The following is a 12,493-nucleotide window of genomic DNA, read 5'->3' on the forward strand; positions in this document are numbered from 1 at the left end:
ATATATGCAGGGCTTCCCTGGATGTTTAAAACAAATCATTCCATATGTATCATATTTTCTATTTAAACAAATTCTGTTATTAATTTTTTAAGACATAATCACCTCTTAATTATATTTTTAGGTGAGCAAGTCCAACTTTTATAATATTTTATTTTATTAAAAATCAATACTTGTGAATATATGTATATATATAATAATTTAGATAAATGGGTATAATTTTAAATATAAGAGACCATAATGCATATATGCTTTTTTTTTTGCGGTACGCGGGCCTCTCACTGTTGTGGCCTCTCCCGCTGTGGAGCACAGGCTCCGGACGCGCAGGCTCAGTGGCCATGGCTCACGGGCCTAGTCGCTCCATGGCATGTGGGATCTTCCCGGACCGGGGCACGAACCCGTGTCCCCTGCATCGGCAGGCGGACTCTCAACCACTGCGCCACCAGGGAAGCCCGGAAACACTACTTTTTGATGGCAGTCTTGATGTATTTCACCCCCAATTTTAATACTTTTGTTTAAATTTTCTTTAAAATTTAATTGTTTATATATTAAGTTTATTCTCATTTTAAAGCATTCAATTCAACAGCACTGTCAGAATGTACTATATATAAATGAGCAAAACAGTGATATGACATACATGGTTTTACCCACCTATGGTTATGAGTGAGGTTACAATTTGAGTTGGGGAGAAACTTAGTGAAAAGCATATATGTTATAGTAGGTAGCCACTAAGTCCTAAGGGTCATAGAGTTATGCATAGTTAACATATTTAAAAAGTGCCTAATATGACCTACATGATGTTCTAGGCACTAGGCATAGAGTAGTGAATAAAATAAACAGGGTCCTTGGTCTCATGAAAAATATACTCTAGAGGTGAGACATTAAATTTGATTGGGGATGCCTAATAAGGCAGAGCTTACTGGAGAGAGTGATATTTTAACTGAGTCTCAAAAGATGAGTAAATAGTGTCATGCACTGATAAGGAGTGTATTAGCATGGGGAGTATATTAGTGTATTAGGATTAGATTCATCTCTGAGTACTAAAAAACCCCAAATAACATTGGTCCAACAAGCTAGGAAATTGTCTCCCCCTCCCATGAAAGTAATCCGGATATAATTAGCCTAGTGCTAGTATAGTGCTCGGGGATAGGAATCCAGGGTGCTCCCTCACTGTCGTTTTTCTGCCTATCTCCTGCACGTAGCTTCCAGTTCAGGCTCTAAGATGGCTGCTTGATTTCCAGCCATCTTATCTGCATTCCAGCCAGAACTAAGTAAGGGAGGAGGTAGTAGAGAAGAAGAGCATGCCCCCTTTATTTCTGGACATTTACCAAAAGTTGGATACACTGATTTTGCTTATTTTCATAATCAACCACAGAGAGGTGGAAAGGGGGAAAAATGATGTGTCTTGCTGAAAACTAAAGATTTTATTACTGAAGAAGATGTGGAAAATGAGTATTGGAGATATATGCCACAAGAAAAAAGGCAAGGAGGTATCACAGCAAAGATTCAGAAAAATAACTTGGAAAATTTTGTTGCGTGATTTGGCCGGAACTTTACGTGTATGGAATATAGAAGGGAATACGACTATAAAGCAAGGTTAATAAAAACATTTAGGGCTTCCCTGGTGGCGCAGTGGTTAAGAATCTGCCTGCCAATACAGGGGACACAGGTTTGATCCTGGCCCAGGAAGATGCCACGTGTCACGGAGCAACTAAGCCCGTGCACCACAACTACTGAGCCTGTGCTCTAGAGCCCGCGAACCACAACTACTGAGCTCATGTGCCACAACTACTGAAGCCCATGTGCCTGGAGCCTGTGCTCTGCAGCAAGAGAAGCCACGACAATGAGAAGCCCACACACTGCAACGAAGGGTAGCCCCCGCTGGCCACAACTAGAAAAAGTCTGCGCACAGCAACGAAGACCCAACACAGCCAAAAATAAAAACAAATAAATAAATAAATAAATTTTAAAAAATAATAAAAAGAAATAAATATGAACATTTATTTGCCATGCTCTGAAATATTATTATGTAGGAGTATATAATTACAGATCTTTTTTCTATATTATACTTATATATTTTATAATTTACAAGTCATTTTTCATATAGTTTCTCAATGCTTAACAATAATCCCACAGAATAGTTATTATTATCCTTGTTTAGCTAGTTAAATAACTAAGGTCCACATGTGTTTTCTATTCTATCTAAAGTACCTAATATATTCAGAGAGATTCAAAAAGATATTACATTCTTAATCCAAGAACAGAAAAGCAATGCAAAGGAATTACAAGTGGATTAAAAAAAAAAAAAAAAAACTTCCAGAAATGTGACCAAAGTTAGAAAGTAATGTAAATGTTAGTGAAAAGATGAGGCAGGCAGGGGATCCAAATATGGAATGTTTAAATTTTGATTAATTAGAGTTTTAGAAAGACAGGACAAAAAATTGTGTGTGTGTGTGCGCGTGTTTGTTGGTGGTAGTGTTAGAGGGAGAATTATCAAACAAAAAAGAAGGAAATTATCCCAAACTGAAAAAGACATGAGCCTTTATATTAAGACTCACCAACTGTCCAGAACTCCATAAAAGACCCCCACAAAGATATATTGTAATGAAATTTTATAGAGCACCAAGGATAAAAGGTACTAAAAACTTATATAAAGAAGTTCTTCAAAGTTCTGAGGGGAAAAAAAACATCTTATGTTCAACAAAAATCAGGGGTGTTTGAAGACATATATAGACATGCAAAGATTCAAAAGACTCATTCTTCATCAAACCTTTCTCTAAGTGACTACAGGATATACTCCAGCAATACAAGAATGTACACAAAGAAAGGAGATAGGGGATCCAGGAAACAGTCAATCTAACTTGGTAAAAAAGTCAGTGAAATCTCAGAACTACATCTTTGCACAATTCTGGATTCGCACTGAAAAGAAAGGACTCTAGGAAGTAGATTTCTGGGAAGGGAAAAAGGAACTTTGTGGACAATATGATCGAGGAGGTAGAAGAATGGGAGTATGGTAAAGTCACAAATTCAAGGAACAAAGAAATGCAATGAGAAATTTCAGGATAAAATATGAAGCAAGCTAAGGTGTGATACAATTTTAAGCAATTGTAGAATGTTTTAAAAAAAGAAAATTCCTTTGAAATGAATGTTGGAAACAATATTTATATCAGTCATATACACGCAGTTGTAGAAGCTGTTTACACAAGGCAACTGGCATCTGATGTCTGAGGCATTAAGAAGTCTGCAGGACATTCAATGGAGAAGGAAAGATAAATAAAATAGTGAGGAGTAAGCATATCAGAACCAATGAACACTAGCTGAGATCTACAAGAGCAGACTGAAATCTATGCCAATTTCTCACCACCTCCAACTTGGATGATGTGTGTGTTCTGCAGGATAAGCTGGCTCCTCTTGTCATGGAACTAAACATCCACCTGGCCCAGAAGTCAAAGAAACTGAAAAATCTAGGGAGAGACGCAGCCACTGCAGGCCTGAGCTTTGCTGCTTGCCAACAAGATGAACCAGTAAATAAGCAAAAATGTGCGAGAGTTTGACACCTCCTGTTGCCCCTGCCTCAAACTGCTGGGCTTAAAAACAACATGACTACTTCTTCACTTTGGCCTTCAAAATCTCACACAAAATTTCCGGGCCCACTCTAACTTGAATCATGTGGGGAAGGCAATCCTGGGAAATGTAGTTCAGCCTAGCTGATCACATTACACATTGACATTACAAAGCCACCACAATCTCCTTTGAGTGTCCCTGGAGGTTGTAACTTTAGAACCACAGAAAAAAGTAATACAATTTTAGTATAGAACTTGGTCCAACTGTGAACAACATTTATATAATAATGATAATGTAAATGCTGTTTCTGGGTCACTACATTTAGAGCTAATCTGTGGAAAAGAATAGAAAGTTGGGCTGTGGTTGCACGAAAGAAGGTGAATGCTAACAGCCTTGAAAACACGAAAATAAGAGGTAAGTGGTAGAAGGTGGGATGTGGAAGGGATATGGAGATGGAAGAAAAGTGGAAGGAAGGGTATGAAGCCAAATATCTTAATTTTTTAAGTGGAGAGTTAAGGGATCCTGCCTAAAATGAATAGAACAAGAGAGAAGTTTAAGGATATTTTACTGAATACGATAAATGTAAGCAATAGGAGTATTAAAGATAATGATCTAACTATAAACATTGGGAGAAGGAAGCAGAGGTGGGAAGAAGAGAAAGCATAAATATGCTAAGTCTCAAAGTTCATAGTGCTGAATCAATAGATAGTATCGAGTCACCAAATCAGTAAACTGAAGTATATAGAAGCGTACTATTTAGTTATTAAAATTGCAATTGTTAAGAGTTGTTTCTAAGGAATAGAAGCGGGATTGGTAGAAAAGTAGAGGGATACTGTTGTTTGCCATCACATTTTTTGGTAGTATTTGAGTAGCTGTAATAAGCATGCATTATTTTGATTGCAATAATTTATTTTAAAGGAGAGAAAATAGAAGAGGCCAGAGAATAGGAACTTGGCCAAATCTTGCATTAAAGGCGCAGATGTGAGAAAAGAAGCAAGAAAAAGAAGATAAAGTGCATTTAAACCTTTAAGATGAATGTTATACAACAGCATATTACTCTTTTGATGGATTTAAACACCAGAAATCTTATCTTCACTGTAACTTTAGAATGGATTTGGCTACTGGTCTACAATGATAGTAGAAATAGCTGTCAAACCATTCCTTTTTTCACTTGGAAAGAAGAAACTATTCTGATGAAAATTTATGGCAAAATCCACCAACTAAAATTTTATAAAACATAAAACTGTAGTATTATTATATTACTATGTTTATGTATATACTCTATTATACTTTACTATTATATTATACCAAAAAATCAGTCATACCAATGTCCCTAAATATTTGAATGCTTGATATTTTGTAGAATAGATTAAACTGAAAAAAATTATTTGTGGGCTTCCCTGGTGGCGCAGTGGCTGAGAGTCCGCCTGCCGATGCAGGGGACACGGGTTCGTGTCCCAGTCCGGGAAGATCCCACATGCCGCAGAGCGGCTGGGCCCGTGAGCCATGGCTGCTGAGCCTGTGCGTCCGGAGCCTGTGCTCTGCAACGGGAGAGGCCACAACAGTGAGAGGCCCACGTACCACAAAAAAAAAAAAAAAAAAAAAAAAAAATTATTTGTAAATATAACATAACATTTTTGTAAACTCAAAATAGAAATAAAATTATTCTTCTGAATAGGATCCTAGTCTACACTTAAAACAAGTTACAGGGATATCACATGGATATAACATTTAGGATTACAGTTTTACCTGCCAATTTGTAATTTCTTATAATTATATTCAACAGCATTGGTCACTATTGGAGGTTCTAATTTTTTCTTGTTGTTACTTACTATGTGTTTTCTGGACTAGTTACATCACTAAAATATAGAAGAATCATGTTAATCTCATTAACATTAATATTAGTATATTTCTAACCTCGTCTATGAATTATTCTCAAGTTTGTTACTATTAACCTCAACAAGTTATGTTAGTTTAAATCATTTATTCTGCTAAAATACTATATTACATAACCAATTTCAGCAAATCTGTTAGTGATTTGAACTAATTTGTTCTTTAGAAACTATGCTAGAATAATTATGCTTTGATCTTATAAATTAGCCAAATGGAATGTTGTTTATAATTTAAATGAAAACTGCCATTACATAGTTTCTTGCCTCATTGCTTCATGGACCTCAGGTAATGTGTTGTTCATGGGGAAACAGCAGAACCAGATGCACTAAGATTAACAGGATAAGAGAGGCACAACTGTCCTCACCAGTGTTTTCATTACATAGGAAATAATAAAAAACAAATCAATCTATTTTCAACACAAACTTCAGAGTGTTATTTAAGAATTTACTGATATAAGGTGGAGTTAAGTTGTAGCTGCATGATGCTTACATTAGTGAAAAGCAAAAATGTTGAAACTGACTCTTTTGGGACCTGTCCCAGAAGCCTCACAGTTCTGGGATTCCGTGAACGTCAGTGACCACCATACTCGTGCATGTTAGCTCCCCATGGAACCCTGGGTCCCCATTCTGCACCTTTTTATTCCCTGGGACTGTTCCATCCTTGAAATCGTAAACTCTAACATTCCATTCTCTGAGCAACTTCAGATTCTTTCAGTCCTCTCAGTTATGTTCCTGCCAAGCATGTCTTAACTTCATCAGAGCTTTGATCTCCTTGACCTCTCCATTTTCTTTCAACCAACTTATTCAATAAAAATTACAATTTACTGTGTACTTATATTGTCCAAAGTGCTTTACCACATTATCTCACATAAACCATATGGCAAGCTTATGAAGTAGGAATTATTATCCCACTTCACACATGAGGAAATTGAGGCTTAAGGGCAGGGGGAGGACAGTGATTCAAATTCAGGTCTAGTTGCTCCATAGCCCACCCCATACAGCTCTTACGCTTCCATATTCAAACTTTACCTCCTAACACCTCACTTCAACCTCTCTCTCTCTCTGATTCCATTAGATGAATCATCCACCTTCTCTGTTCCTGTATTCGGGTTGTCGGGAACTACTGGAGAGATCACATGTCCACGAGGACTGGTGACACTACCCATTCATTGTCTCTAGTCCAGCTGGGTCTTGAGCACTTTAGCTATGTGTCCTTTGTCACCTCCCTTCTCTGTTCCAAAATTTTTTCCTTATAGCAACTGCTCCATTATTTCCTAGTCACTGAGCTAACCTAAAGAATTTGATTATCAAAATGGCTCACATAAATGAGAGGTCTTCTCCAGTACCAAGCTTTACTAAAACATTCAAGAATACAAGCAATCAAGAGGCACAGGGGAAGCCTGGAGAGGTCTAAGAATCTTGCAAAGCTCTCATGGTCCATCATTCCCACATTAGCCATGCACTGTGCGGTCCAGAGTAATAGATGAGGTCTCTAAGCAATGCTGATGGGTTATTACTTTATAAAGCAGGAGCATTTAGGTTATGAAATGTCTCCATTTTGGACCCCAAATAGTCACTTAGCTTGTGTGACATTTTCCAGAGAGCCATGCACCATAAATCCTTATGACCTAGGTCTGTTTATCATGAGCAATCCTAAAATAGGAACATCCTGTTGAAAGAATTCCGAAGATAAGGGCTCTCCTTCTAGCAAATATCATCAGTCTATTTACAGGGTGTTCAACTATCAACATGTCTACACGGATCTCCTAATTTTTTTCCTTCCCCAGAAGGTTCCTCCATCCCCAACTACAAATACACACAGGCCAACTGCTCTAACTCCTTCTGCCATCTCATATTTAGTCAAGAATCCTCCTTTCTATTTTATCAATTATAAAGCATCTTTTAGGTAGGAAAGTCCTTTGACTTCCTATTTTCAATGATAAACGTTAGTATATACCCATCACACAATATTTCCTCCAGCCTCAGTGGAAAAAGTATCCTTTATGTTGTCCAAAGCCGAGCCTCTTCTCAATGACTTGTTTCTCCTTGCTTTCTCTCAGAGACCCTGGATATTTTATTAACCAATTGCAAGTCTATTTAATTACATTCTTAACTAGTCAACACATCTTTTTAGCAATAATTTATTTTTTATCTATCACTTTTATAGTATTTGTTATGTGCCAGTCACTTTACTAATATTAACTCATTTAATCTTCATAACAACCAAGGGAAGTATATGCCTATAGTATTCCCAGCTTACATATAAGGAATATGATACCAGAGAGGTTAAGTAACTTTCTCAAATTCACACAGCTAGTAAGGATTTGAACACAATTGAACAAATTTGAACAGCAATTTATACTGTGCTGGAAGGCTATTTTTAAAACATTATGAACACATTTTAGACTCACAAAAAAAGTGCAAAAATAGGTCAAAGGAGGAACTTACAACTCTAATCACCCTTTCCTCTAATGTTAACTAATCTGACCTTACCATAGTACAATTATCAAGAACAGGAATGGAACTTTGGGACAATATTATTAACTAAACTAAATTTTATTTTTAAAAATTAATTAATTAATTATATTTACCAGCTTTTCACTAATGTCCTTTTTCTAATCCAGAATCTCCCTTGAAGTTGGGAGTGATTTCTCCTCACTTGTCTCTGGCCTTTAATATTTCCTCAATCTTTTCTTGTCTTTCATGACTTTCACGAAATCTTATTTTTTGTCACTCTTACTACTTTTTCTTCATAGTTTAGAATCTCATTTGTTCATGCACCCATCTACTCAGTTTTTTGCTTCAGTTATTTTATTTTTTATTGTTGTAGAAGATACATAACATAAAATTTATCATCTTAACCATTTTTAAGTGTACAGTTCAGTAGTGTTAAATATATTTACATCGCTGTGAAACAGATCTCCAGAGCTTTTTCACCTTGCAAAACTGAAACTCTATACCCATTAAACAATAAAACAGCTCCCCTTTTTACTACCCATCCCCACTCCCAGTCCTGGGAACCACCATTCTACTTTCTATTTATATAAATTTGACTAGATACCTGATATAAGTGGAATCATACAGTATTTGTCTTCATGTCACACATAGTAAATAATCTTATTTTTTTCAGTCATTGTTTCACATGCCCATTTAGGGAGATTCTCTGAGAGCAGAGATCGTGACACAATTCTTTCTACTTTACATGACAATGGGCACAATTCTGAACATGTAGTACATACCTCAAGGGTAATTAATTTTGGGGGTTATTATGGATTAAATTGCGTCCCCCCCCTTAAATTCATATGTTAAAGTTCTAACCCCTAGTATTTCAGAATGTGACCTTATTTGGAAATAGGGTCATTGCAGAAGTAATTAGTTAAGATGAGGACTTAGTGAAGTAGGTGGGCCTCTAATCCATTATGACTGGTGTCATAAAAAGGGGAAATTCGGAGATAGACAGCATATAAGAAAAAAGCCATGTGAACATGAAGGAAGAGATTGGGTGATGCTTCTACATGCCAAGAAATGCCAAACGATTGCCAGAAAACCACTAGAAGCTAGGGGAGAGGCATGCAATAGTTTCTCCCTCACAGCTTTCAAAGGAGTTAATCCTGCTGACACTTTGATCTCGGACTTCTAGTTTCCAGACTATGAGAAAATAAATTTCTGTTATTTAAGCCACGCAGTTTGTAGGACTTTGTTATGACAGCCCTAGCAAACTAATACAGGGCTACTGACTCTTGTGTGGTCAATGGTGGATCCATAAAATTGTATGTAAAGTTGTGTGTGTTTGCATCTATTGGTACACATTTTTTTTTCTCTTTTGCACAATTTCACAATTTCCTCTTCTAACAACCCACTTTTCATGATGAGTGGCAGGCGCATAATCAAGAGAGATGGAAAAAATGAGCCTCCAATGTGACATTTATCCCTATTTTAATTTGAGGGTTCTCATGATATCTTCAGCTCATGAATGTTTATCATCTTATGACACAAGAGTATGCAAACTTTGATTTTCCAGATTCATCTGAGCTTTCTTTAGTCAGCATCTTGAATCCAAGGGTATCTCTTGGATCTTTCCCCATAGTAAGCATTAAAAATGTGATTAAAAATGACAAATAAATCAATCTTAAATGAAAACCAAGGAAGGTGAGGTAACATTATTCGGAGACAAAAGGAGAACAGGCTATCCCTTGGTAGCTGCTCTGTTTTACAGATTTGGAAATGCAGAATGAGAGAGAACTCTGTATCAGTTTCCTAGGTTTGCCATAATAAATTACCACAAACTGGGTGGCTTACAACAATAGAAATTTAATCTCTCACAGTCCTGGAGTCCAGAAGTCTGAAATAAAATTACATTCCCTCTGAGGGTTTTAGGGGAGAAATCTTTCTTGCCTCTTCCAGCTTCTGGTGGCTCCAGGCTTTCCTTGGCTTGTGGCTGCCTCTCCCTAATTTCTGCCCCTGTCTTCTCATGGCGTTCTCTGTGTCTTCTCTTCTCTCCATGTGCCTCTCCTCTGTGTGTCCCTAATAAGGACACTGGTCATTAGATTTAGGGCCCACTCTAAATTCTGGCTGCTCTCAACTCAAGATCCTTAACTTAATTACATCTGCAAACCCCCCTTTTCCAAAGGAGACACATTCACAGGTTTCAGGGGTTAGGATGAGTACCAATCTTTTGGGGGGCCACCATTTAACCCAATACAGGGTCTAATATTATTGAATTCTGAAAATAAAGGAGGAACAAAATTAACCCAAATAGATTTGACTTCTGTAACTCCATTTCTTAAGGGAGAGGCCAAGAATAAGCTCTTAATTATGAATGAACCACCCACTAACAAAAAGACTTGAAGAGCTTCAGACCCTGGAAATGAAAACTGGAAACTTAGGGGTGTAGACTGAGTCTAACTTCTTTGTGAAGATAATAAATTCAATATTTCAAAAACTGACTAAATTATTTTTCAGGGGAGGGGTGATACAATTGCTATCTTCTCATTTTTATGGAATGCCATGTAGGAAAAGGATTAGATGTATTCTGTGAAGCTCTCTGGGGCAGATCCAAAAGTTTCAGGAAGGCACATTTGAACCTAATTAAATCCAAACAATTCCATTAGCAAAGATGTGTACAAATAGAGTGAGTGATGTAAGTTGTGAGTGCTTTGTACAAAAGTCTCTAGAAGGCTGAGCTAGAATATTTTCTAGGCTCCATTGAAGTCTGTATTTTATGATTCTACAATTTTCTTTCCCTACACACAAGTAAAAATTATGTATAGATATTTTTCAAGTCTAAGGACACTGGTTAACAGTGTTTTGTTTAACAATATTGCTCATAAATTCCTGGTAGAAACAGTTGAGTATATGGAATAAGACTAAATGTAAGCTGGAGGAGGGCTCCAGAGTATTTGAAAGGAAGATGCAATAATTATAGAACTCTGACTGACAAGGATTACAAGGGGTTTTTAATATGCACATGTTGTTCTATATATGTCTTTAATGACCATGATCATCTGCTATGAGCTCAGGTAATGAGCCATTTCATTTTTCATAAAAAAAGCATCTTTAAATCTGTTTTCCTTCATTTTTTTGTTATTATACAAGTATTGTTCTTTCCTGAAAACCATTTGATAACAGTGAGTAGGTGATTATTAGACTGATACTATGTTCCACATAACTTCAAAATTATTCCATGAGTCATGGGGATAAGAGATTGGGGGAAGAGAAAGCATATTATAACAAGTAATAGTTTCATATATTTTTTCTCTGCTTGCCAGCACTTTTTACAGATGGGGGTTTGAAGTTGCATAAGATTTAAATGATTTGGAGTAATAAATAATGCCAGGTGCAAATCACGTTCAATTTCTTTTTAAAAATGTTGACACCAACATTTCAAATAACCAAAATATGTTAAAGTTGGAAACAGATCAGAATAGCTGGCTAAGGCAGATACTCCGAAGTAACTGACGAAGCTCCTTATAACCAGAGCTTTTTTGGCATGAGGTTAGAAAGATAGCATAACACAAACTCTAAAATGATCTTCATCACTTATGGCAACTGGCAAGTAACCAGGAAGGGTCAATGATTATGAAAAAGGTTGCAATTTTCAATGTACTAAGGTCCACTGAACTTGGAGGTCTTACTTGGGTAATAATAATAATTGCTCATAATATGTCAGGTGTTATTTCAAATGCTTCCTTTATGGTGTCTTATTTAATTCTCACCTCAAACCAATGAGGGGATTATTTTTCCCAATTTTCAGATGAGAAAGTTGAGTTTCTGAAACTAACTTTTTTAGGGTCATACAGCTAATACATAGGTCAGCCTGGATTCCAACCTAATCAGCCTGTCTCCCTGGGCTCCACTCTTAGCTACTGGGTCATTAAGAGTTCTGTCTTAATTACAGGGTATCCCCTTACTCTGAAACTTCAGCCAATTAGTTTGCCTTAGTGAACTTGATAATTTATACTTTTATCTCATCTGCTGAAAAAGAATTCATATGAATCATGAAACAAAATATTTCATATAAAATATACTTGAGCTTTTTGAAAATGATAGAATAAAATATTTATTCAAAACATTAATTTGTATAACCAATATTAATGGACAACTTGCTACATGCCAGATACTATGAAATGTGCAGGGAGGGAAAGACCTGTCCACTACCCTCAAGATGTATATAGTCCTGTGGTGAGGGTGATAGACATTAAATAAATAAAGGTTTTACATTTTGCTAAATATTGAGGGGGGAGTGCTCATGTAGGCTGAGATTTGATGGTTGAGAAGTAACTAGCCATGAGAAGGGAAGGAAGGGAAGAGCAAGGACATTCTAAGCAAAGAAAACAGAGTGTGCAAAGATCCTGAGGTGGGAAGGAGCTTGGGCTTGCTCACGAAGCTGAAATGTCAGTGAGTCCAGGAAACAGAAAACAAAGGGGAGAATTGGCTAGAGGTGAGGTTTCAGGGGCAGAAAACAGAGAGGACTGAAGGTGCTGGTGTGCTGTTTGTATTATGTTCTAAGTGGCATAAGAAGACACTGGAAGGTTTAAGAA

This window comes from Grampus griseus (assembly GCF_964374135.1).
Source record: "Grampus griseus genome assembly, chromosome: 7".
In the NCBI taxonomy this organism is placed as follows: Eukaryota; Metazoa; Chordata; class Mammalia; order Artiodactyla; family Delphinidae; genus Grampus; species Grampus griseus.